General features: G+C 36.1%; 1 protein-coding gene across 13 annotated transcripts in view; it reads left to right on the top strand.

Moving 5' to 3' along the window:
- The window catches only part of CENPW (centromere protein W), a 447,800-nt gene that overhangs the window by 10,975 nt on the left and 413,441 nt on the right, over positions 1–23,384 (top strand). The gene's annotated exons all lie outside the window — the stretch shown is intronic.

The following is a 23,384-nucleotide window of genomic DNA, read 5'->3' as shown; positions in this document are numbered from 1 at the left end:
GCACATATTCTCATATGTTTGTCATCCATTTTTTTCTCTTTGTTGGAATATTTCTTCATTTTGCCCTTTTTCTTTTTGGATTATTTGTTTTTCTAATGTTGAATTTTGAGAGTTCTTTATTCTAGGTAAGGGTCCTTGATCAGATAATGTGGTTTGCAAATATTTTCTTTTATATAGATGGCCTTTTATCTTTTAACAGAATCTTTTGAAAAGTAACAATTTTCAATTTTGATGAAGTTTAATATTTTATTTATCATGCTATTGGTGTCATGTTTAATAACTCTTTACCAAACTTAATGTCTTTGAAGATTTTCTTCTGTATTATTTTTTACAAGTTATAGTTTGTTTTAATTTTAAATGTCTCATTATTCAGTGGTTCCAGAACAATTTTTTGAAAAGACTCTTTCCTTTATTGAATTTCTTCTGTACTTTTGTTAAAATTCCATTGGTCATACTTGTGTGGGCTATTCCTAAGTTTTCCCTCCATCAGCAACACAAGTCTTTATTACTGTGGCTATATAATCAGTCTTGAAATCAGGTAGAATGGTTCCTCTCACTTGGTTCTCTTTCAGAATTATTTTGGCTCTTCTAGTCCCTTTGCCTTTTTGTATAAATTTTAGAATAATTTTGTTTGTACCTGCAAAAAAGCTTGCTGAAATTTTGATAGGAATTTCATTAAACTGGTATATCAATTAGGGGAAAACTGTCATCTTTATACTATGTTGAGTCTTTCAATCCATAAATAAAATAATGAGATAATGAAAAAGGAAGTTCACCTTAGGTTAAGTCTGCTGGTGAGAGATTTTGTTTCCTTCCTCTGAGAATGTCTTGATTTCTTCTTCATTCCTGAAGCATATTTTCACTGGATATAAAATTCCATGTTGTAACTTTTAGCAGTTGAAAAATGAATCACTTCCTTCAAAATTCCATGTTTTTTGATGAAAAATCTGTTGTAATTCAGAATGTTTTTCTCATACAGGTAATGCATTTCTCTGGCTACTTTCAAGATTTTTCTGTCTCCATTATATACTATGATGTATCTAGGCATGGATTTCTTTGAGTATATCCTATTTGGAGGTCACTGCGAATCTTTGTTTTTTGCCAAATTTGGGGGGTTTTCTTTCAGCCATTACTTTTTTGAATATCTTTTAGCCTATTTTTCCTCTCCTTCTAGGTCTCTGGTGACGCAAATGTAAGAATATATATATATATATATTTTAATTCAAACATTCCTGGAGCCTGTTTTTTGGGGTTTTTTTTTGTTTTTGGTCTATTTTCTGATGTTTAGATTGGATAATTTGTATGTTCTAATTCATTGATTATTTCCTTTCTTCCACATTCTGCCATTGACTTTTTTCAGTTATAATTTTTAGTTTGCAGATTCCCATTTGTTTATATCTTCATGGAGGTTTTCTATTTTTGTTTGTTTCAAGTACGTTATTAATTTTTATGATGGCTGCTTTCAGATCTTTGATAACACTAACATTTGTACCACCTTGGTGTTGACATTTGTGTATCATTCAGTTTGAATTTTTTTTTTTTTTTTTTTGGCCACTCCAGTGGCATGTGGAATTACCTGGTTCAGGGATTGAACCTGAGACACAACAGTGACAATGCTGAATCCTTAACTGCTGTGCTAGGCTGCCAGGGCACTCTTGAGATTGTGATTCCTTATGAGGAATGATTTTTTTTTTTTTTATTGAATCCTGGACATTTGGGCTATTAATGTTATAACACTAGATTTTATTTTAATCTTTGCTATCACAGGTTTTCTTACACAATTCTGGTGGATGAAACATGGCACTGCCTAACAAGGGGTGCCTAACTGCTCTTGGGTTTAGAAGTCCAGGTCCTCCACTGAGCCTCTGACAACTAGTGGTGAAGATGGAGGGGATTTTCTCATTGTATTACTACCAGGAAGAGGTGGAGTTCAGGCCCCTCACTAGGCCTTTGGTGATACCATTCCAGTTGGGCCACCTTGTTGCTGCTATGTAACTTTGGTTCACAGATGTTGAGGGAAGGGGTCCATTTTGCCCCCACACAATGGTGAAAAAGTCTTCACTAGTTTCAAATACTGTTCAGTGTGGGATGGGAAGGAGCTCTTTGTTTTAACAACATCATGAGGGTGGGACACTAGACTATGTATGTGGCCTTCACTGAAACTCTGAGATCATGTGCTTATTACTACTGAATGGTGAACGTGCTGTCTCTCTGATAGAACTCTGATATTTACCCAACGAGAAGAGGATGGGCTGCCTTGTTACTGCTGGGTGTGAATGAAATTCTGGCTCAGAATGGAATTTTTAGCTCCCCATTTGGCCTGCTCTGACACCACCCTAGGAGAAGGATTAGCTGTGCATCATTACAGCCTGGCAAGAGTAGAAGTCGAAGCTGTCTACTTGACCATTGCTGATGAGGGTGGAGAGTAGGGGCTTCAGTTTTTATCTGTGGTGTTTGGCTGGAATAGAAATGGTTATTGGAGTTCCCATTGTGGCTCAGTGCTTAATGAATCCGACTAGGAACCATGAGGTTGCGGGTTTGGCCCTGGCCTTGCTCAGTGGGTTAAGGACCCGGCATTGCTGTGAGCTGTGGTGTAGGTTGCAGATGCGGCTTGGATCCCACGTTGCTGTGGCTGTGGCTAGGCCGGTGGCTACAGCTCCCATTTGACCCCTAGCCTAGGAACCTCCATATGCTGCGGGAACAGCCCAAGAAATGGCAAAAAGACAAAAAAAAAAAAAAAAAAAAAGAAGAAGAAATGGGTATTATCCAAAATTGTTTTGTATTGTTAGGGTGCCCCTTGTCCTTTGGTTAGAGTAGATTCTTGGGAGGGGGGCTTTTCCGTTTTCCCCCTCTTGTCTGTCCCTATTAGTATTTCTGTAAATGTATGTAATATGAAAATCTTATTTCTTACTTGCTTTTATTTTAAAATAAGAGCTGAAGTAGGGAATTTTGATTCTAGGATAATTAGAACTAATGTCTTCGGAGAGTTGATGTCTTCCTTATTTTTTTGATTGAAGTATAGCTGATTTACAGTGTATACGTTTCAGGTGTACAACACAATGATTCATAATTTTTACAGATAATACTCCATTATATTATATAACATTATAAAATAATGGTATTCCTTATGCTGTGTAATATATCCTTGTGGTTTATTTTATACATAGTAGTTTGTACTTCTTAATCCCTTGCTCCCATTTTGCCCCTTCCCCCTTCTCCCCACTGGTAAAACAGTTTGTTCTCTGAGTGTTTCTAATTTTGCTCTATTTTATTTTTTACATTCTACATGTAAGTGATAACATAGGATATTTGTCTTTCTCTCTCTGACTTTCCCTCCAGGTCCAACCATGTCATTAAAAATGGCAAAATTCCATTCTTTTTATGGCTGAGTAATATTCTGTTGTGAATGTGTGTGTACGTGTACCATATCTTCTTTATCCATTCATCTGTTGATGGACACAGGTTGCTTTCATATCTTGCCTATCATAAATAATGCTGTTATGAACATTGGGGTGTCTGTATCTTTTTGAATTAGTGTTTTCATTTTCTTTAGATATATACCCAGGAGTGGAATTGCTGGATCATATGGTAGGTCTGTTTTTGTTTCTGAGGACTCTCCATACTGTTTTTCACAGCGGCTTCACCAGTTTACTTTGCCACCAACAGTGTACAAGGGTTCATTTTTTCCACATTCCTGCCAACATACGCTATTTGTGGTCTTCTTGAATTTTGGTTCTAGGACAATTAGAACTAATGTATTCAGAGTTAGTACCTTCCTTATTTTAAAAATGAGATTTTTCCCCAAGTTTTTCTCTTATATAGTAACAGGTGATCATAAGAGGTGGTTAGGCCTGCTGCCTCTTTCCCAAAAGGCTTTCATACAATCTGGGTTTATTCTTACATTTTCTATCTTTGGCTTTTATATGAATTTTTTTCTAACCTCAACCTTTAAAATTGTGAAAACTTCTAGAAAGTGAGTTGAGATTAAGCTTCTACAAGCAAAGAACAAAATACAATTCTAATTTGGTATATGGAGAGGCTTGGAGATTTTTGCCCCAAACTTTAGAGACCCCAATATTGCTAACCTGAAGTAAAATATAAGACCAAAAGGGTATGTGTCTGTGTGTATGTGCTGGGGAGTTGGTAGAGTCAGTGAAGACAAGTGATGATGTCTATATGAGTTTGGCATCTCTTCTGCAAGGTTTTCTTGTTATAGGTGGAAATTTTACTGTCTTAACAATTATAACTCCAGTATTTTCATGTGAAGAATTAAAGATTGAAGTAAACCAGAAGCAAGACACAATGAAAATAGAGTGATAGCAGAAGTTTATTGGCTTGTCTTCTATGTCTTTGGGGTATTTATGTGCCACCCATCCATTTCACCTGATAAGATGAAGAGAATCTAGAATATGAGGTCCAGTATAGGTTGGGGAAACATGGTTTTAGATTAAATAAATTATGCTCTGAATGTTGAGGAAGAGGGCTTGTGAGCCCTTGAACAAGTAATTTATTGTTTTATTTTATTTTTGTCTTTTGTCTTCTCAGGGCCGCACCCACGGCATATGGAGGTTCCCAAGCTAGGGGTCAAATCAGAACTACAGCTGCCGACCTATGCCACAGCCACAGTAATGCCAGAGCTGAGCCACATCTGTGACTTACACCACAGCTCACAGCAGTGCTGGATCCTTAACCCACTGAGCAAGGCCAGGGATCGAACTCGCAACCTCATGGTTCCTAGTCAGATTCGTTTCTGCTGCACCATGATGGGAACTCCTTGAGCAAGTAATTTAATTCAAATGTGTTTCCTCATCTATATCTGTTGTAATTTGTTTTTTGGTCACAACATCTTCTTCCCACTCTATCTCTCAATTGCTTTTAGTGGATGCTGAATATGAAGGGACCTAAGGATGAGCCTTTGGTATTTGAATCTTTTTTTTTTTTCTTTTTATGGCCACACCTGTTGCATATGAGGGGTTGAATTGGAGCTGTAGCTGCTGGCCTACACCACAGCCACAGCAAGCAACATGGGATTTGAGCCATGTCTACGACCGACACCACAGTTCACAGCAACATCAGATCCTCAACACACTGAGAGAAGCCAGGGATTGAACCACATCCTCATGGACACTATTCAGGTTCTTAACCCACTGAGCCACAACAGGAACTCCTGGTATTTGAATCTTGACATTGAGTACTGGGTGTGAGTTTCATGGCAGCATACTACCTAGATCAGTGGTTTTCAAGCTTAGTCAAGCTTCAAAATCACAGGGAGGGCTTGTTAAACTAGATTGCTGGGTCCAGTTCCTTCCAGTTTCTTATTCAATAGATCTGGGGTGGAGCTGAGAATCTGCAGTTCTAACAAGGTCCAGGTGATACTAATGCTGCTCATCAGGGACCACACTTTTGAGAACTGTTCTGGATCAGTTTTTGCAAATGAAGCTTTATTGGAATAGAGACACCTGTGTGCCTATTATCTATGATTGCTTTCATGCTACACATTTTGGCAGTTGAGTAGTTGCAATAAATATGGCATGTCCTATAAGCCTAAAATATTTACTGTCTGGCCCTTTACAGAAAGTTTGCTGACTCCTGTTTTGATAATTCTCCTAATCTGACTATGTTACACAAACTCAGGTTGTCAAAATAACAGATAAAAGAGGAGGAATTGGTACTCCAGAGGCTGCTTTTCTTGCTAGTTGTGCTTCCATGGTTGCCCAGATACTTAATGTTGATATCTACCCACTTTGTTTACTTAACAAACACATGGCAATATGCTGGCCAATGGGTATTTAAACAAAATATAATAAATGGTCAGACTTTATGTTGTGGCTCAGTGGGTTAAGAACCATACATTGTCTCTCTGAGGATGCAGTTTCGATCCCTGGCCTTGCTCAGTGGGTTAGGGATCCAGCGTCACTGTAAGCTGTGGTATATAGGTCGTAGATGTAGTTCGGATCTGGTGTTGCTGTGGTGTAGGCCAGCAGCTGCAGCTCTTATTTGACTCCTGGTCTGGGAACTTACATAGCTGCAGGTGTTGCTGTAAAAAAATAAAATATAATAAAAAATAATAAAATCACTAGAATTTCCATAAAGTAGATAAATGAGTTGCCCTTCTCTAGGACTGATTTTCATTAATTTGTCATTTAAATCATTCATCTTCTGAGGCATATAGCCAAATTTTGTTATGCAACCAATATTTCTAAATACCGTCAATAAAACTTCATGGGCTCATTGACATCTTATAGTTCCCTCCTTATTTATTTCAGCTACATTGAAGTGCAGTGCTTTCCTAATTAAATATGGTGAGGGATACAGTTTTGAGATATTCCTAGAATCATATGTAAAACCTAACTATTTGCCTTGTTTTCTTGAGGTATTGTCACCTCTGACTAAACAATGTGCAGTTTACATTTTCGAGTTTTAGAATTCCCTATGTCTGATTAGCAATGAGTTTTCTTTGGCCAGTATGTGTATGATATATATTTTCCATTATGATACTTTCAAACAATCTATATTCTTTAAAGTTTCTCTCACTAGGCAAATACTTGGGTGTTTTTTCTTTTATCCAGTATGATAATATTTAAAGTAATTGGGATCTGTAGTCCAGTTACAGTTAATGTGAATACTGCTACATTATGTTTACCATTTTACTATTTGTTTTCTGTGACCCAGGTGTTTTCAGTGCCTTTTTCCTTTTCTTTTGAATTAACTGTAATGATTCATTTTACCTTAGGTTACCCTAGTTATATATTCTTATGCTGGGAATTATAATATGTGTCACCGACTTATTGTATACCCTTCGTTTATCAGGTATTTATGCAGTCTTTATAGGAGGGTATCACATGTACCTTTGACCATCTGTAGAACTTTAGAATACTTTTAACTTCATTTGCCTATTTATGCCTTTTGTTTTAATTTTATGTATGTTAAATCACACAAGACATTAGAATTAGTATCCAGTGAATATTTGTATCTACCCTCACTGTTCGCATTTTCTTTGCTTATCATTTCTCCAATTTCATTTTTTTCCCTCTAGGATCTTTTTTTTTTTTTTACTACTTGAAGAAATTCCTTTAATATTTCCTTTAGTGCTTCTTGATAATAAATTCAGATTTTTTTTCTGAAAAAATATCAAATTTAAATGTTAAATATTTTCATTTAGTATAGATTTCTAGATTGCCTTGTTGTAGCACTTAAAAATATTCCATATCTCCTGGCTTCCATGTATTTTTTTTTTTTTTTGAGAAGTTTGCAAGTCTTACGTCTTTTTTCTGTAAGGATTTTTGTTTCCAGTTTTCAGCAATCTTACTATGGTTAATTTTCCTAGGTTTTGTTTTGTTGTATTCATTTGTTTTACTTTTTAATTCTGCTTGACATTCTTGAACTTAACTGTGGGATAATATTTTTCATCAGTTTTGGAAGATTCTTGGCTGTTATCTTTTCAAATATTGGTTCTGCCCCATTTTCTCCCTTTCTGGGGATCCAATTATGTATTATTATTATTAAATTTTTGATAATGCTTCTTATATCTATTTTCTTTCTTTTTTTTTTTTTTTTTTTTTTTTGTCTTTTTAGGGCCACACCTGAGGCGTATGGAGGTTCTCAGGCAGGAGTCAAATCAGAACTGTACCTGCAGGCCTACGACACAGCCATAGCAACTTGGGATCAGAGCCATGCCTGCAACTTACACCATTGCTCATGGCATTGCCAGATCCTTAACCCACTGAGCAAGGCCAGGGATTGAACCTGAGTCCTCATGGATACTAGTTGGGTTCATTACTGCTGTGCCACAATGGGAACGTCCTTAATATTTTTAATCTGTTATCTATTTTGCATATCCTTTATTCTTTTGGACATATTAATTGTATTTAAGATAGTTGTCAGTTAATACCAACATTTGGATCATCTCTTTTGCTACTTGTTTTTCACTGGGTTTTTGTTCATGAGTTCCTATCTCTTGACTTGCCAGTTATGCTCAACTGGATATTTTGCTTTAAAAAATTTTCCTTGAGTGTCATTCTTTTCTTCACTATGCCAACAGTGATGTGTGATCAGCTTAATCTAATCAGTGGCTAGGTTGATTCAAGGTCAAATTATAGTTCTGAAGAAACTTAGTTTACCTCTTGATTATCCTTGGCCCACTAAGCTTTTTGACTAGGAATCTTTCCACATAGGCACAAGAATCTGTAAATGTCCTAAAGGGAAAACTCCCCCTCAGTTGAAAGTCCTAGATCTTCAAAAGCTCTGCTGCAACATTCCAGAGTCTCAGCCTCCTTCCTTTGCTTAGAATTGGCAGGTGCCTCCAAGGTAAAATAAGCTCTAAATATTAGGTTACTTTTTAAAAGTTTCTCACTCCTGGAGTCTTAGTCTCTCACTGATCATGAATTTATTCCAGCTAGGGCAACTACCAGTCTCTGTTTGCCCAGCTGTTCTACTTTAACGCTGAAGATCTAACATCCTAGTAAACTTCTTTCCCAGGCAAACTGGGACACCTGGTTACCCTAACTCCCAGCCATCCAGAAACAAAAGCTAGAAAATCTAATCTAGCATGAAACTGATATGTAGGAAGATGTTTTTAATAAAACTCATGTGAAAAGGTTAATTTTTGCATTGCCATTGTATGTTAATTTACTTCAAAATTGTTTTAGCCAATATTTTCACGAATAAGATAATGTTTCAGGAAAATGCATATAATTACTGTTTAGAAATTATACCTACAAAAGATGAAAAAAAATCTAATCATGTTGACTTTTCCTAAGCAAAAATTTGATAATAGCTGTGGCTTTGTTTTTGAAATTGTTTTGTCTTTTTCTCTCTAGAATTGATTCAAATTTTTATACAAACTCTAGTTTTCTCCCCTTTTTAATTTTTTAACTTAAAAAGCTTTGTCTCTTGATCAGACATGTGTGTCCAAATAAAAATTCAAGCTGGCCAGTATATCCTGGCAATGACCTCAGTACTCCGAGGGATTCATAGCTTAGAAGCACCACAGAAAATGAAATAAGAGGCACATTTTGTGTTCTATGGGGCAAAAAATTGTACTAGGTCACCTCAAGAAGTAACTTGTTTCATTTTTAGGCATTGTATCTTCATTTGCATTTAAGTTTTGTCTACTAAATAAACTACCAAGGCAGATGTTTTTCTTTATTAATGGAGGTAATAGTTTTTAAAGGCTAGATTATCAGATATATGATATATTCATCAGACACTTATCTGCCTTGTGATAGCTCTTGTGCTGTCTTAAGTTATATTTTACCATATGTTTTAAAATTTTAATTTCTTATTTTGCCAATTAGAATATAAGCTCTTCTAATATTAATTCCTTAAAGCCCATGTACAGATTTTTATTTAGTTTCCAAAACAAGGACTGAATTTTCAATTGGCAGGGCTTGATGGAGATGTAGCTTTAATTCTTTTAGTTACACATGGCCAGTAGTAATGCATTTTTATATACATCCATTACCTTACTGAACTCCAAGGATAATAATCCAAAGGAAAGAATGTTGCTGGATATTTTAAGAAATCTGGGCGACTATCTCAACTCTGCTGCTAACTGCACCTAAGCAGAACAGTTTAAGTTTTTCCCTGTAAAAAATTAAGGATTTGAAGGTGATAGTTTCTAATGTCCCTTCTAACTTTCCCCCTGCCCCAAAGAAAAAGATACTGCTTTCTGAAGAAGCTAGCATGGAAGATGTTCTGTTTGATATATGCAAGCCCTAATCCATTTTGTCGTAAGCCCATGAACCACATGTGATTATAACACTCCTGAGCTCCCTACTAGCTTTAATTTTAAGAGTCCAAAAGAGAGAAGCTGTTGTTATTGATAACTTTTCTTAAATCTATTGTGTTCAGTTCTTTTTTTCTATGCTCTCCTGTCTTCACCTCTAATTTTCCCCCATGATTTTCTGTAGAAATTACACTGAAAAGATTTTCAGAGTTACAATTCACATTAGAATCACTCTTATCTAAAGGTACATATAATAAGGAGAGAAAAACTGGGAGATAGATATTATTTCAAGGTTATATCTCGGTGAAGTTGGGATAGTTTGGGCTGGTATAGTTCAATTTTATTTTTAATAAACAAAAAATAGAAGTATATTTTGCAAGAAGAAAGGCCTATATCTCTTAAGTCTCAGCTTGAAGATCCTTTGTTGGCCTCACAGTTGGCCATCTATAATGGGTGGAATAACCAGAAACCATAAACTGGCGGCCCAGGTACTGTATTTGGCCTGGAGAGAAGTTTTATTTGACCCATGTAATTTTTTTAAACATTGATTTAGTTGATTATATTTTAATAGTTAAGTTTCACATTCAAATTTCTGGCTTCTTTTGTAAAATTGGACAATATTTCAGTAATAAACACAATCGATTGGACCTAAATAGCTTCTCCTTTCAGATGAAGACATTCTTTGATTCACTCCACTTAGGCCTGCTTTACTTAGGTTTACTGTTGAATCTCTGTAGGTATTTGAATTTGCAACCCATTTGAACACTTAAAAATTAGTATTTCTTTTGACATTTCTGGACAATTTTAGTGACATGCCCTAGCCATGCCTCAGTTATGTGCTTTTTGTCCCCGTGGTATTTTCCAAAATTTTCTGAAGTTTCTGGGAGCACTTAACTTTGTACCATTGGTTCCAGAACTTACTCTGTTACAAGTTCAATAATAGTAGCCAGGTCCTTTATCTAGTTTCAGGTAGTAGAAGTGAGGCAAATATTTCAACCCAAGCATATCTCCTGTCATCCTCACCTTTCCCATCTAAGCATATCTCCTGTCATCCTCACCTTTCCCATCTAAAAAGAACTCAAAGTAAGATTTCCTAGCATATCTCCTGTCATCCTCACCTTTCCCATCTAAAAAGAACTCAAAGTAAGATTTCCTATATCTGTATAAGTTGGATTAAAACTTGTGTTCAATTTACAACTTCCCAAGGGAGTGTCTTAGACTTCCTTCATATATTGCACAGATAATAATGCTGTGTAGGACTTGCTTTTCTGCATATTTGCTACCAAAAGGAACTTTCTCAGATTCTGTTTATCTCAGTAATGCCTTTTTCCTTTATGAGGCTATACCAGCAACTTTAATAGTGCACTCTTATTTGTCTTACATTCAATTCATTGCATCCTGAGTCAAAGAGTTTGACAGGCATGATGAAACTAGACTTAGTTCCAGGGTGCCTTCTAGAGGCATCTGGTACTAAACCTGAGATCTAGAGTTCTGAATGGTAGCTCTGCAGAGCATACTACCATGCCTGCATCAATTAAGCACTCAATTATATACTTGTTGAATGGATGAGTGGTAGAAATCACTTTTCACCTTAAAACCCAGTCTCTTTTGGTCTCATCCTTGCTGTATTTCAGAAAGGAATAACACACCTTTCTTCAAAAGTTTACCTAGACCTAACTTTTGGCTTTCCTAAAGGCGCAGTATTCAGTTTTCTATAGTATTTTATCCAGAAAATGTCTAAAGTTTTTCTTCATATTTCACTTTTTCTATGAATTCTGAAAATTTTCTGCTTTTTTCACTTTTTCCCCAGGACTGTCACCATTTTTTCCTCCCTGTTTAGTAGCGCTTCCCCCCTTGCACCAAACTTTCGAGCATCTCAGTTCTTTGAACACATGATCCTTTATGTCTGGTATTGTCCCCACCCCCAGTCCAATCTAAATATAACTTTCCTCTGGCCAAGAAAGCCCAGAAGGACTGCCCCCATACAAGTGATTTAAACCACCTCCAGGCTCATGTTGCTCTCTTCCTCTCTTGCTCTTTCTCTGTCTCTATCTCACCTCCCCAGTCTCCTTGTGCCTGTGTTTTCTCCACATCTATGCACCTATCTCTTATCTCTTAGTAAACCTTGCCAGTGCTTTATCCACACCTATCTTCTCTCTCTTCTCTCTTTACATAAACAGATATTTGCGTCACTAAAAATAAATAATTAAATGTTGCCTCTCAAGGTAGGCTTTCTCATGAAAGAATCACCCGTCTTGTGAATGAGTGAGTAACATTGCCTACTTTATTGCATGTGAAAGAAAACTTTAATGAAGGAAATTTAGTGTGTTTCTTCCCCTCTTTCTCTCCAAATCTTTTCACCCACCTAACCCAGATTAAGAGGCATGAAGAAGAATTACTGAAATAGTGTGAGATGTATAACGTAAATTTAGTACCCAGGCAAACCAAGACTGAGTAAAAGCAGCTCAGCAGACACCCTGTTTGCATGATGGTTGAGGTATTTAATTTTCATTAGAAGCCTGGAGCTTTTATTTGCAATTACACACTTAAATTACAAATTAGGAAACTAAAATTCAGAAGTAACTTGGCACTCATAATCATGCTTAAAATTTTCTGTGGTGGATAGTTTTCAAATAAACAAAAGCCAAAGAAAAAGATCCTGTAAGTGTTAAGATCTGAGTAATATGAAATGACTAGAATTTTTAAATTTTCAGGTAGAACCACAGACTATTGGGATGGTAGCATTGTAGTGAACTAAGATCACCTAGCCTAATCTTTAAATATTGTAAACTTGAGGTTTAGAAGTAATTAAAATGGAATCGTGACTTAATCACTTTAGAGACATACATGAGTTGGAATCAATTAGGATAGCCCACTGTAAAGAAAAATGTTATCTGTGTTTAAAATATGTTTATGATGAAAAGAGGCTATTGAAAGCTACTGTTTAGGAATTTCAGTAACTAGTTAAGCAAGAAAAACATGTCTGTTTTTCTTCTCCCTAGCTCTGGTCCACAAAGCATCAAATGAAAATGAGGCTTTTTGTTTTGTAGCTGTATGTGTTTCTTTTCCCTGTATCCTGTGGGTGATGAAATACCTTAATTGTGAAGTCCAGATTTCTGATTAAGCAATTTGTTCTTAGTGGGCTTTTAAATCAAGTGTTATCTCTGAGCTTTGAGAGTTAAGGCTGCCAGAATTTAAATGAGGAAGAAAAACACTCATTTTGATCCCTACTGACATTAAGTTTTAAGGCGTTGCAGTTGTAAAGCATAAATACTAAAAATAAATCATTTTTTAAAAATAAAGTTGCTATTTTAAATATTTTCTATGCAGAGAAAAACAATGCAATCTGATGTATATATAGTAACATTTGATTTATAAGTTCAAGTTAGAACCTTAAAGATAACTCTTTATTTTATGAAATTTTATTCTATAGTTATTTTTAAGAAATTACCCTTTATATTATGAAGTCCATAATATAAAAAGAATACATATCTTAGTTTCCTTTGGTAAATAGTTTGGTTAATGAAATAATGGCAAGTTTCAAGACTATATAAGTTTTTTAAATTATTGAAGAAAACTTTTTGAAGTTTTAGTTTTAAGTTAAACCATTAAAGTTTCTATTTTTAAAATTGTCATATAGTATTTAAATATACTAATACTTAGCTATAAATCCCAATATAGAGCACTAAGAGGATGGGGGGGGTATTGGTGAAACTATTAGCTTGGTAAATTGATTAAATTCTCTTAACCCTATAATTTTATGCATAGAGCACCTTGTACTGTGAAAATAACTTCTTAGATTTTATTGTAACTAGACTGTTCAGGTTGCTTAGAGGAAACAAACATTCTGAATTTTAATAAAATAAACTCATTTATTTGATTTATGTGTATTTTTATTCAAATTAGATTTTAAATGGATTAAGCCAAGTATTAAGGAACTTTACCTGCATGGTATCTTTGAGATCTAATGAGATCTTTATGAGTGTCACCTTGTGAATAGTTTCTGAATTTGTAAATGTGTGCCCTATATTCCTAAAATATCATGTTTATTTTGCCCATCATGTTGCTGTATGCTAAGCACTCTGAGTGAGAGACAGTATCCCTGCAGTCAAGAAGTTTACCATCTGTCTACTTAAATGGGAGTATTTACTATATAGAATTTTCAAATTTTGCAAATATTTGCAAATCAATTTTTTTAGAAATCAAGGCCATAATAATCACAGAGATCACCAAATTCAGACTTAGTGGAGAAGGATAAGGGACGGTTGAAAGTTGTCAGAAAACACATAGGAAATGGTGCAGGAAGAAAGAATAAACCATAAGATGAACTCAAGAGTAGAGTGTAAGGAGCATGTATGATGAGATTGAAGAGACTGTCTGGAGGATTTACAAATGGTGGAAGACTTGAGCCACCAGGAATTTAGAGAAAGTGTAGGGGATAGTCAGTGAGGTTCTTTTAGTGAGGTTATAAGGAAAGAAGATAGTTTTTGAAATATTATTCTAGTAACTGAGTGGATTAAGAGGTAATTGACAATGAAGCTACTTTGAAATGGATCAGATGTGAAGAAATTACACAAGAGGTTCATAGTTTTGAAATATAGAGAAGATACTAGACATGGAAAAACTCACAAAAAAAATTACATAAAGTCTTTTTTTTAGTGACTAAGGCATGTCAACTTTTTAACTAGTTAGGAATAGACACTGGTAAATTATAACTGATTTAAACCAAAATCTAGAGGACCTTTGGGCATGTTAAGAAGTAGGCTATAGAAATCCCAAATAAGAGAAAGGGGAAAGTGGGCAGTTTAGGAAACTGGCTTAAATATTTCACCAGGGTTCTGGGATTTTTCTGTCTTTTCTCTCAGTCTTGGAATGAAGGCTATTCTTCATCTTCATGAATATTTCCATAGTTTCAAGACAGCTTCTTTGTCTCCAGATGTCACCTTTGTGTTCCATACTAGAAGAAAAATGAAGAAACGAGAAAAGATGGGGCCTGATTCAGCAGAGAAAAAACTTTTCATCTCATTGACTTGACCTTTTCATATGACTACCTCTGGTTAAAGAAGATTTTGGAAAAATGATTTTTAAAACTTTATTGAGAAATAATTGACAAATCATATGTATTTAACTTGTGCAGTGTGATGATTTGATATACATTGGGGAATGATTACCAATATCAAGATAATTAACATCCATCACCTTAGATAATTAACTTTTGGTGAGAATGCTTAATATCTACTTTCAGCAATTTTCAAGTATACAGTACTATGTTATCATATGTGATAAGCCAGATAAAGTAAGACAAATACTGTATTATTTCACCTAACATAATGCCCTCCAGTTTCATCCATGTTTTCTCAAATGGCAGGATTTCATTTGCTCATGGCTGAATAATATTAAATATATAAAAGTTTCTTCATCCATTGAAGGACATTTAAGTCGATTCCATATTTTGGCTATTGTGAATAATGCTGCAATGACCATGGTGTTCAGATATCTTTTTGAGATGCTGATTTAAATTCCTTCAAATATATACCCAGGAGTGGAATTGCTGAATCATTTGGTAGTTCAATTTTTAACTTTTTGAGGAATTGCTGTACTGGTTTCCATAATGGCTACGTCAGTTTACATTCCCACCAACAGTATTAAGGTCTTCCTTTTTCCATATTCTCATCAACATTTGTTATCTTGTTGATACTAGCCATCTTTTTGCTTTTTAGGGCCACACCTGAGGCATATGGAAGTTTCTGGGCTAGTGGTCGAATTGGAGCTGCAGCTGCCAGCCTACATCACAGCCACAGAAATGCTGGATCCTTAACCCACCGAGCAAGGCCAGTCATTGAACCTACAGCCTCATGGATACTAGTTAGGTTTGTAACCTGCTGAGCCACAACAGGAACTCCCGGTAATAGCCATCTTAATAGATGTGGTGTGGTATCTCATTTTGGTTTTGTTTTGTATTTCCCTGGTGATTAGTGATGTTGAGCACCTTTTCATATACTTGTTGGTCATTTATATGCCTTTGGAAGAATACCCATTCAGATACTTTGCCCATTTTTAAATTGGTTATTTGCTTTTTTGTCATTGTTATTAGGTTACTTGAGTTTTTTTAAATATATTTTAGATATTAACTTCTTATCAGATATGTAGTTTGCATATATTTTCTCACATTCTATAAGTTGCCTTTTTGATTTATTGATGGTTTTCTTTGCTGTGCAGAAGCTGTTTAGTTTGATGTAGTCCTTGTTTTTTTGTTTTTTTGGGTTTTTTTTGCTTGTACTTTTGGTCTCTTATCTAAGAAATCATTGCCAAGACCAGTGTTGGGTTTGGGTTTCCCTGTGTTTTCTTCTAGGAGTTTTGGGGTTTCAGATCTTACATTTAAGTCTTTAACCCATTTTGAGTTAATTTTTGTGTGTGGTGTAAGAAAGGAATTCAGTTTCATTCTTTTGCATGTGGGTATCCAGGTTTCCCAACAACATTTTTGGAGAGTCTGTGCTTTCTCTTGGTGTGTTCTTGGTGCCCTTGTCAAAAATGAGTTGTCTGTATATGCATGGTTTTATATTTGGGCTTTCTCTCCTATTCCTCTGGTCTACATACCTGCTTTTATACCAGTACCATATTGTTTTGATTACTGTTGCTTTGTAATATAACTTGAAATCAAGAACTGTGATGCCTACAGCTTTGTTCTTCTTTCTTAGGATTATTTTGGATATTCAGGGTCTTTTGCAGTTCCATACAAATTTTAGGATAGTTTGTTCTATTTTCTGTGACAAATACCATTGGGTTTTTAATAAGGATTGCATTAAATCTGTAGATTGATTTGGGTGGTATGAACATTTTGACAAAATTGTTTCTTTCAATCCAAGAACACAAGATATCTTTCCATTTATTTGTGTTTTCAGTTTCTTTCCTCAGTGTCTCATAATTTTCTGTGTTGAGGTCTTTTACATCCTCAGTTAAATTTTATTCCTAGGTATTTTATTGTTTTTGGTGCTATCTTTCTCTGAACACAGTCAAGATTCTATCATTAAAGGAAGAAGAAGCATATATCAGGTAGGTTTCTCTGGCAGAAGAGCTGTTTTGTAGAACCCACTAATTCAACAAAAGCATATCAAACCATAAAGTTAAGTGTCTTAACATACTAGGCTGGATGGAGTTCTTTCAGTTGTTTGAACACAGAATCAGGACATTTGTTACTGTTTTTCATTCTATTGCTTTCTCAGAAACTATGGCCCGGAAAACCCAGGTTTTATCAGTGAAAATGTGTAGAGAATACTTGTAATCAGAGGGCCAATTTATAAATGTGAAAAGTAATGCATAAATATGTGATTGCAAACATCTTAAAATTTTTATATTTTTATATTTCATGTTTATAGCTTTAACATCTAACATCTTAAATTATATTTTCAAAATTGTGGGTCATTTTATTCTCTTGCTAATATCATTTGTGATCCCAGATGAAGTAACCTTCAAATTAAATGACCAGTATACTTAAAACAATTCAATAATAGGAAATAACCATAGACGATCAGGGTACCTAGTACATTTTGTTTCCCAAATGATTTGTGATGTAGGTGTAGGATTGTATAGCTAAAGATATTTAGCCAGTGAGATCATTGAATTGGAGAAATATTCCTAAAGGTTTTAAGAATGAGGCTCTAAAGGTATGTGGTTATTTGAAATAAACTTTGGAAAAGCCTCTGGTGATGCAGGAGAAGTTAAAATGTCTAGCCAAAAGATTGAATCACTGAAGAAGTGCAGAAAGAACTAGCAATAAACTTGCTAAGTGTCCTTTCTGGAAATGCAATCATTTTATTGTTACTCACATAAGTCTTCTAAAGTGCCTTGGGATATTACCAGTTATATAGATTCTATGCCCTTGAGTAATAAAATAATATGTTATTCTTAGTCATTTGGAATTTCAAATGTTGCCTTAGTTCTAGATGCAGCTGAGTTAGTTTTCTTTTTGGTTTCTAGGGGAGACCTCAAAGTAATTATATTTTCTTATTATAGTTGAATAACTATGTAACAATGCTCCTTCACATATGGAAAATAATAGAGGTACAATATATAAATGATATTAAGATAATGTTTTTCGGTTCTGAAATCTTGTAAATAAGATAGTCCTCAAAGATTTTAATAAAACAAAAGACAAGTGTAGACATGGCTTGGGAATTTTGCCTTCTGGATGATTGACTTTGGCTCAGTTCATGGCAACATTGAATGAGAGCTTAGTACTTAGTCTGTGGACAAGATAATGTATATTGTTTCAGTACCTATTATTTTTAGGGCCCAATTCCTGAGATTGAGGGACTAAAAACCATTAAAACACATTCTTTGCCCTTAAGAAGTTTATAGTTTGAAACTGTAACACAGAGAATAACTCATGACACAGGACAGTTTACTGGTACTAAAGCCATCCCAGCCATAAAAACTAAGCTGCTGTGATACTGCCTATTTTGGTTATTGCTGTGTACCAAATCACCCTAAAACTTAATGACTTAATAGCACTTTTGTTGTTTTTTGTGATTCTTTGGATTGGCTGGAGCTCAGCTAGGCTGTCCTGCTGGTTTCACCTGAAGTTTCATACCATTGCAGTCAGATGGTAACTAGGCTGGGATGTCCAAGTTGACTTCTTCACTCATGAATCTGGGCCTCAGGTCTCCTCCAAGTTAATTCTCTTCCCATAGTGTCTCATCCTTTAGAACATCCAAGAGTCAGGAAGTAGATATTTTTAGTACTCTTAGGTATTTGGATCAGAATTACCAGAATATCCATTTTCGCCCCACTCTGTTGGTCAGATCGGTCACAAGACCAGACTGTGCTGGTGGGATGAGGTGGGGGAGTAAGTGGTTGATATAAATAGCAGCAGATAGTAATGGAGGTACTTTTTGAGACCATCTTTGAAGATAAGCTAGCATACTGCTTGATTAGTGGTCTAGGCCTCAGTTGTTTTGGGAGTTCTAAGAAATAGAGGATTCTGTGAATTTGAGTGCCTAAGGGAGTCCCCAAAGATTAGCTAAGGCTTTTTCCTAAGTCAAAAAGTGGCATAGAGAAGATGTCAGAGATGGTAGGGATGAAGGAGGGACTTATAGTCCTCAAGAAGCATAGCATTAAAAGCCTGATACAATTCCAAATATGGAGCATATTTAAAAACAGAAAAGCCAATGACTTTAAAATTGAACCATTATGAGCTTAGAAATAAGATGGCAAAATTTGATTTGGAAGAATTTTCTGTTGGTTACTATCGGATCTGAGATGTTATTCAGGCTGCCAGATAATGCCAGCCTAATGCATATGCAGCGTGCGACTTTGATGCAGGACAAACAACAAAAGACAAGTGTAGACATGGCTTGGGAATTTTGCCTTCTGGATGATTAACTTTGGCTCAGTTCATGGCAACATTGAGTGAGAGCTGATAACTCGGAGAGCAACTATAGATCTGAGAACAAATAAGTCTTGACTTTAGGATAGATATGTATGCTGTGAAATAAGCTATGTATACATAGCTATGAATTCTTAATGAAACAAATCATTAGCACTGCCCCTACTTTGGAATTTAAATGACAAAATTAATTCCAGGTATATTAAAGTTCTATTCATTCATTTAACACTTTTTTTTTTTTTTGTCTTTTTGCCATTTCTTGGGCCGCTCCCACGGCATATGGAGGTTCCCAGGTTAAGGGTCTAATCAGAGCTGTAGCTGCCAGCCTAAGCCAGAGCCACAGCAATGTGGGATCCGAGCCACATCTGCAACCTATAGCACAGCTCATGGCAACGCCAGATCCTTTACCCACTGAGCACGGCCAGGCATCGAACCTGCAACCTCATGGTTCTCACTTAGTTGGATTCATTAACCACTGAGCCACGATGGGAACCCCATTACTTTTATTAACTATTTGCTATATGAGTAGTTCAATATTGAGGAAATGCTGTACTAATTTTTAGAAAGTTCTTTACTAGGTTGGGAAGTTCCTGTTATTTCCATACATTGACACTCTAGAGTAATCTCTTCTACAAGATATTCCTAAATCATCTAGAGAAACAAACATTCCCACCAACCAAGTCTTCTTTGTTACCCAAATTCTTCAATTAGTAATGCTGTGCTGAAGCTCTCATAATCCACATTCATTTAGATATTTTTTTCAGTTCCATCTTTGAGTTAGACGTAGCCAAAATGACTTTTGAACTATGATCTACATTGTGAGAAGAATTCAGCTTTGAGGTCTGGTTGGAGTTTCAACTGTTTTAAAAGCTGTGAAGAAGAAATATACCTAATGTATTCAAGGAACAGAAAAGAAAGTTAGGCTTGCTGGAGCATGTTGAAGAAGAGGTGAGTTAGGGCAGATAATTTGTGGCATCTGAAGCCATAATAAGGACTTCGAAATTTTATTGAGTGGGGAGAAAAGGTATTGGAATGTTTGGAGCAGGGAAGTGACCTGACTATAAATCACCTTTTATAAGGATCATTTCTGATTCTTGGTAGAGCAGAGACTACAGAGGAGCCAGGGCCAGGGGAATGTCAGGAAGCTATTACAACAGTCCCTGGGGATGATAGCAGCCTATAGTGCCAACCTTGGGCTGCACAACTCTTCACTTTTTTAACCCTCCTTTCCATCCACTTTACGTCCTCTGTTGTTTCTTGCCCATTTTCCTCTTTTTCTTTCTTCTTTTTTTTTTTTTTGGCTGTGCCCACGGCATGCAGAAATTCCATGGCCAGGGATTGAACCCATGCTATAGCACTGACAATGTCTGGCCCCTAACCCACTGAATAGGGAACTCCTCCTCTCCTATTTTTTTTCCTCACCCTATTTGTTTCTGACTTTCCCCTTTTCTTTCTCACTCATCATTACTTTAGCTATATGCAAGCCTTACAAAGGCTACTTATTCCCATTGACTGATAGACTAATTCTTTACCCCTTTGAGGAGGCAAATGAAGGACCCAGTCTTTTCTAATTTATGCGGCCTAGGAAATATAATCTGATTTGGTTTTTCTATCCTACACAGGGTTCTGTAGAACTAATTCTCCTTGTGGCCTTGACTGCCGCTGGAAAGATCTCAAGCTGTAAGGGCTCAAAGTAGGAAGCTATCAGTAAACACAACATGCATGTCCTAAAGCTGGAACTGGCTGAGATCCTAACTCAGTTCTAAATTGCTATGCTTAAGAGTCTTGCTTGGTGCTGGGATTGACTGAGTGAATAGATGAATGAATGGAAATAAACACTTGATGCAGAAGAGGAAGGATTTTCTGGTCTAAACACAACCTGATAGCCACGTATCCTTGTATACATAGCTAAAACTATGTGTATCTTCTCAGTGGCTTTCACATCCTAGACCACATCTAGGGACCTAGGTGTACAAGTGTGCTGGACAACACACCTTCCTCCTGAGACAGAATGGGCGTCTTTCAAGGTCAACATATTCCTGTTTGAGATTGCAACTATATTTAGTTTTATATATCGCTACCCTAGTAATGATAGGCTTCTCTTGTCGTTTCTGTCATTAACTCTAGGAGGTAACAATTCAGGCAGTTAGATCGCCTGTGAACAGTAATAGAGTTAACAGGGCTGTGGCCAAGACCCCAAGAGAACAGAACCAGAGTAGATAATGCAACAGAGATTCTGGAACTGAGCATTTCTTAGGAGGGCCACTGTCAGAATTTCTGTGGCTAATTCTGTCATACAAATCATGTTTCAAACTGTATTATTAAAACACTTAAATATTCGCTAAAGACAAACTGAAGGGCATATAATACTTTTCCTTAATATGGGAATTGAAAGCAGAAAAGTGTTCCATGTGGTAAATAAAGTGCCATTAATTAACAAAAGGAGAGATGAGCACAGAGGTACATTGCGCTGATGGGAGACCCTGGTGCTTCTATGTGTCTGAGATGGGTCTGTAGTTGGTGTATCAGTTCTTATTTTGACAAAGCCATCATGAGATTAATTTATCCTATGTGCCCAGTTCAGTCAATGTGCACACATCTTTAAGTAAGGATGCTGTTCTATTTTGTAGGTGAAGGAACTTAGCAGTACATCAGTTAAATCCTTTAATTAAATTTTATTTTTAGGGACTTCTAGTTGTGGCTCAGTGGTTAAGAACCCGACTAGTATCCATGAGGATGAGGGTTCGATCCCTAGCCTTGTTCAGTGGGTCAAGGATCTGGCGTTGTCACAATCTGTGGTGTAGGTCATGGATGTGGCTCAGATCTGGCATGGCTGTGGTTGCGGCATGGGTCTGCAGCTGCAGCTATGATTCACCCTTAGCCTGGTGACTTCCATATGTTGTGGGTGTGGCTCTAAAAGACAAATTAAAAAATTATTTTTAAATCTTAGGATTTATGGAGAGAGCTAGGATAAAAGAATGCAGGGTATTTTCCCTAGTTGTGTGCAGAAAGGGAGATGTATGAATTGGGAAGAGCAGAGAGCTCTTTGACCCAGAACTTCATTTACAAAGAGTATCACATTTATATTGTTATTTTCAACTAAAGTTATGCAGATGGTTACAGAGATACCATTAAAGGTAAAGGATGTGTCCTTTTATGGAAACATGCATCCCCAATTAATTGTTCACTACTTTACATATTCATCACTTCATCTACGTCCAGCCTCCTATTGTAAAGGAAAAAGTCCAGAATCATTTGCTACAGAATAGAGCTAGGTTTGAGTTGCTGGTTGGAAAAAAATCTTTATTTTAAACCTTGGTAAAATACAGTAGGAGGCAAGTTCTATCACTAGCTACCCAATTTTCAAGATGTGGTTCTTAAACTCTCCTTTCATAGTAGAGATGAGGAGGAGGGGAGAAACAAACTCAGTATCAGTTTCTGCAGCTTTGCTAAACTCATGTAGAATGTGATAGTTAAGTACCTAGTCAGATTTGTTTTTAGCCAGTTTGAGTCTGTTGTACCACAAAATTGAGAACTGCTAGGAATTTTTCTCAAAAATGCTTCTACTTTTAAGAAATGTACTTTAAATCCATCTTTTGACTTGTTTTGCCTAAGTAAACCACATGCTAACACACCACTCACTTTAAGAGTACTATCCAAACATCACAAAATCAGTTCCAAAGTCCAGACAATTTCCAGTCCCTCTGTCAGAAAGCAAATAACAACAAAAGACTATTCCAAACATAAGTCAACCAGAACCTTGGAGAACCTTCACAGTAACTTGCTTTGCACAACTTCAGGAAATTTTGTGAGTAACCCACAGTGGGGAGCACATAACCCCATAATACTTGGAACATATTGCCCAAGTTACACATGATGACAAGGTAAACATTTGCTTAAGAACTCCTTCAAGTGGGGGGCAGGGAAGTGGTAGGAAATAACCAGAGGATGCTCTTCCATCTGAAACGCCAAATTAGCTGCAGCCTTGGCTGTACCCAGCACCCTCAAGGTCTGAGTGCTACAAATAATCTCATTCTTTTTTCAAAGAAAACAAACTTTTCCACCAAAATACTTCTAGTTGTTAATCTGCTGGAATGTAGGTAGGAGTGGGTATGCATGAATGATAGGCACCATTATTTATGATTCTTTTGTATTTCTTGCCATTTAAGCATTTGTCAGCTGGCTTCTAGGGGATCCTTACATAGATACAATTTTTTTAATACATTCATTTAGTGCTTTTCTGCTGAGCAGCCCAAGATGATTGAGATGATT

The sequence above is a fragment of the Sus scrofa genome, chromosome 1 (genome assembly GCF_054392235.1).
Source record: "Sus scrofa isolate SSC_HxYL_T2T_F1_AM1 chromosome 1, Sscrofa_HxYL_maternal_Yorkshire_Landrace_v2.0, whole genome shotgun sequence".
In the NCBI taxonomy this organism is placed as follows: Eukaryota; Metazoa; Chordata; class Mammalia; order Artiodactyla; family Suidae; genus Sus; species Sus scrofa.
The sequence above is the reverse complement of the archived record's forward strand: the minus strand, read 5'-3'. Positions and strand labels throughout refer to the sequence as shown.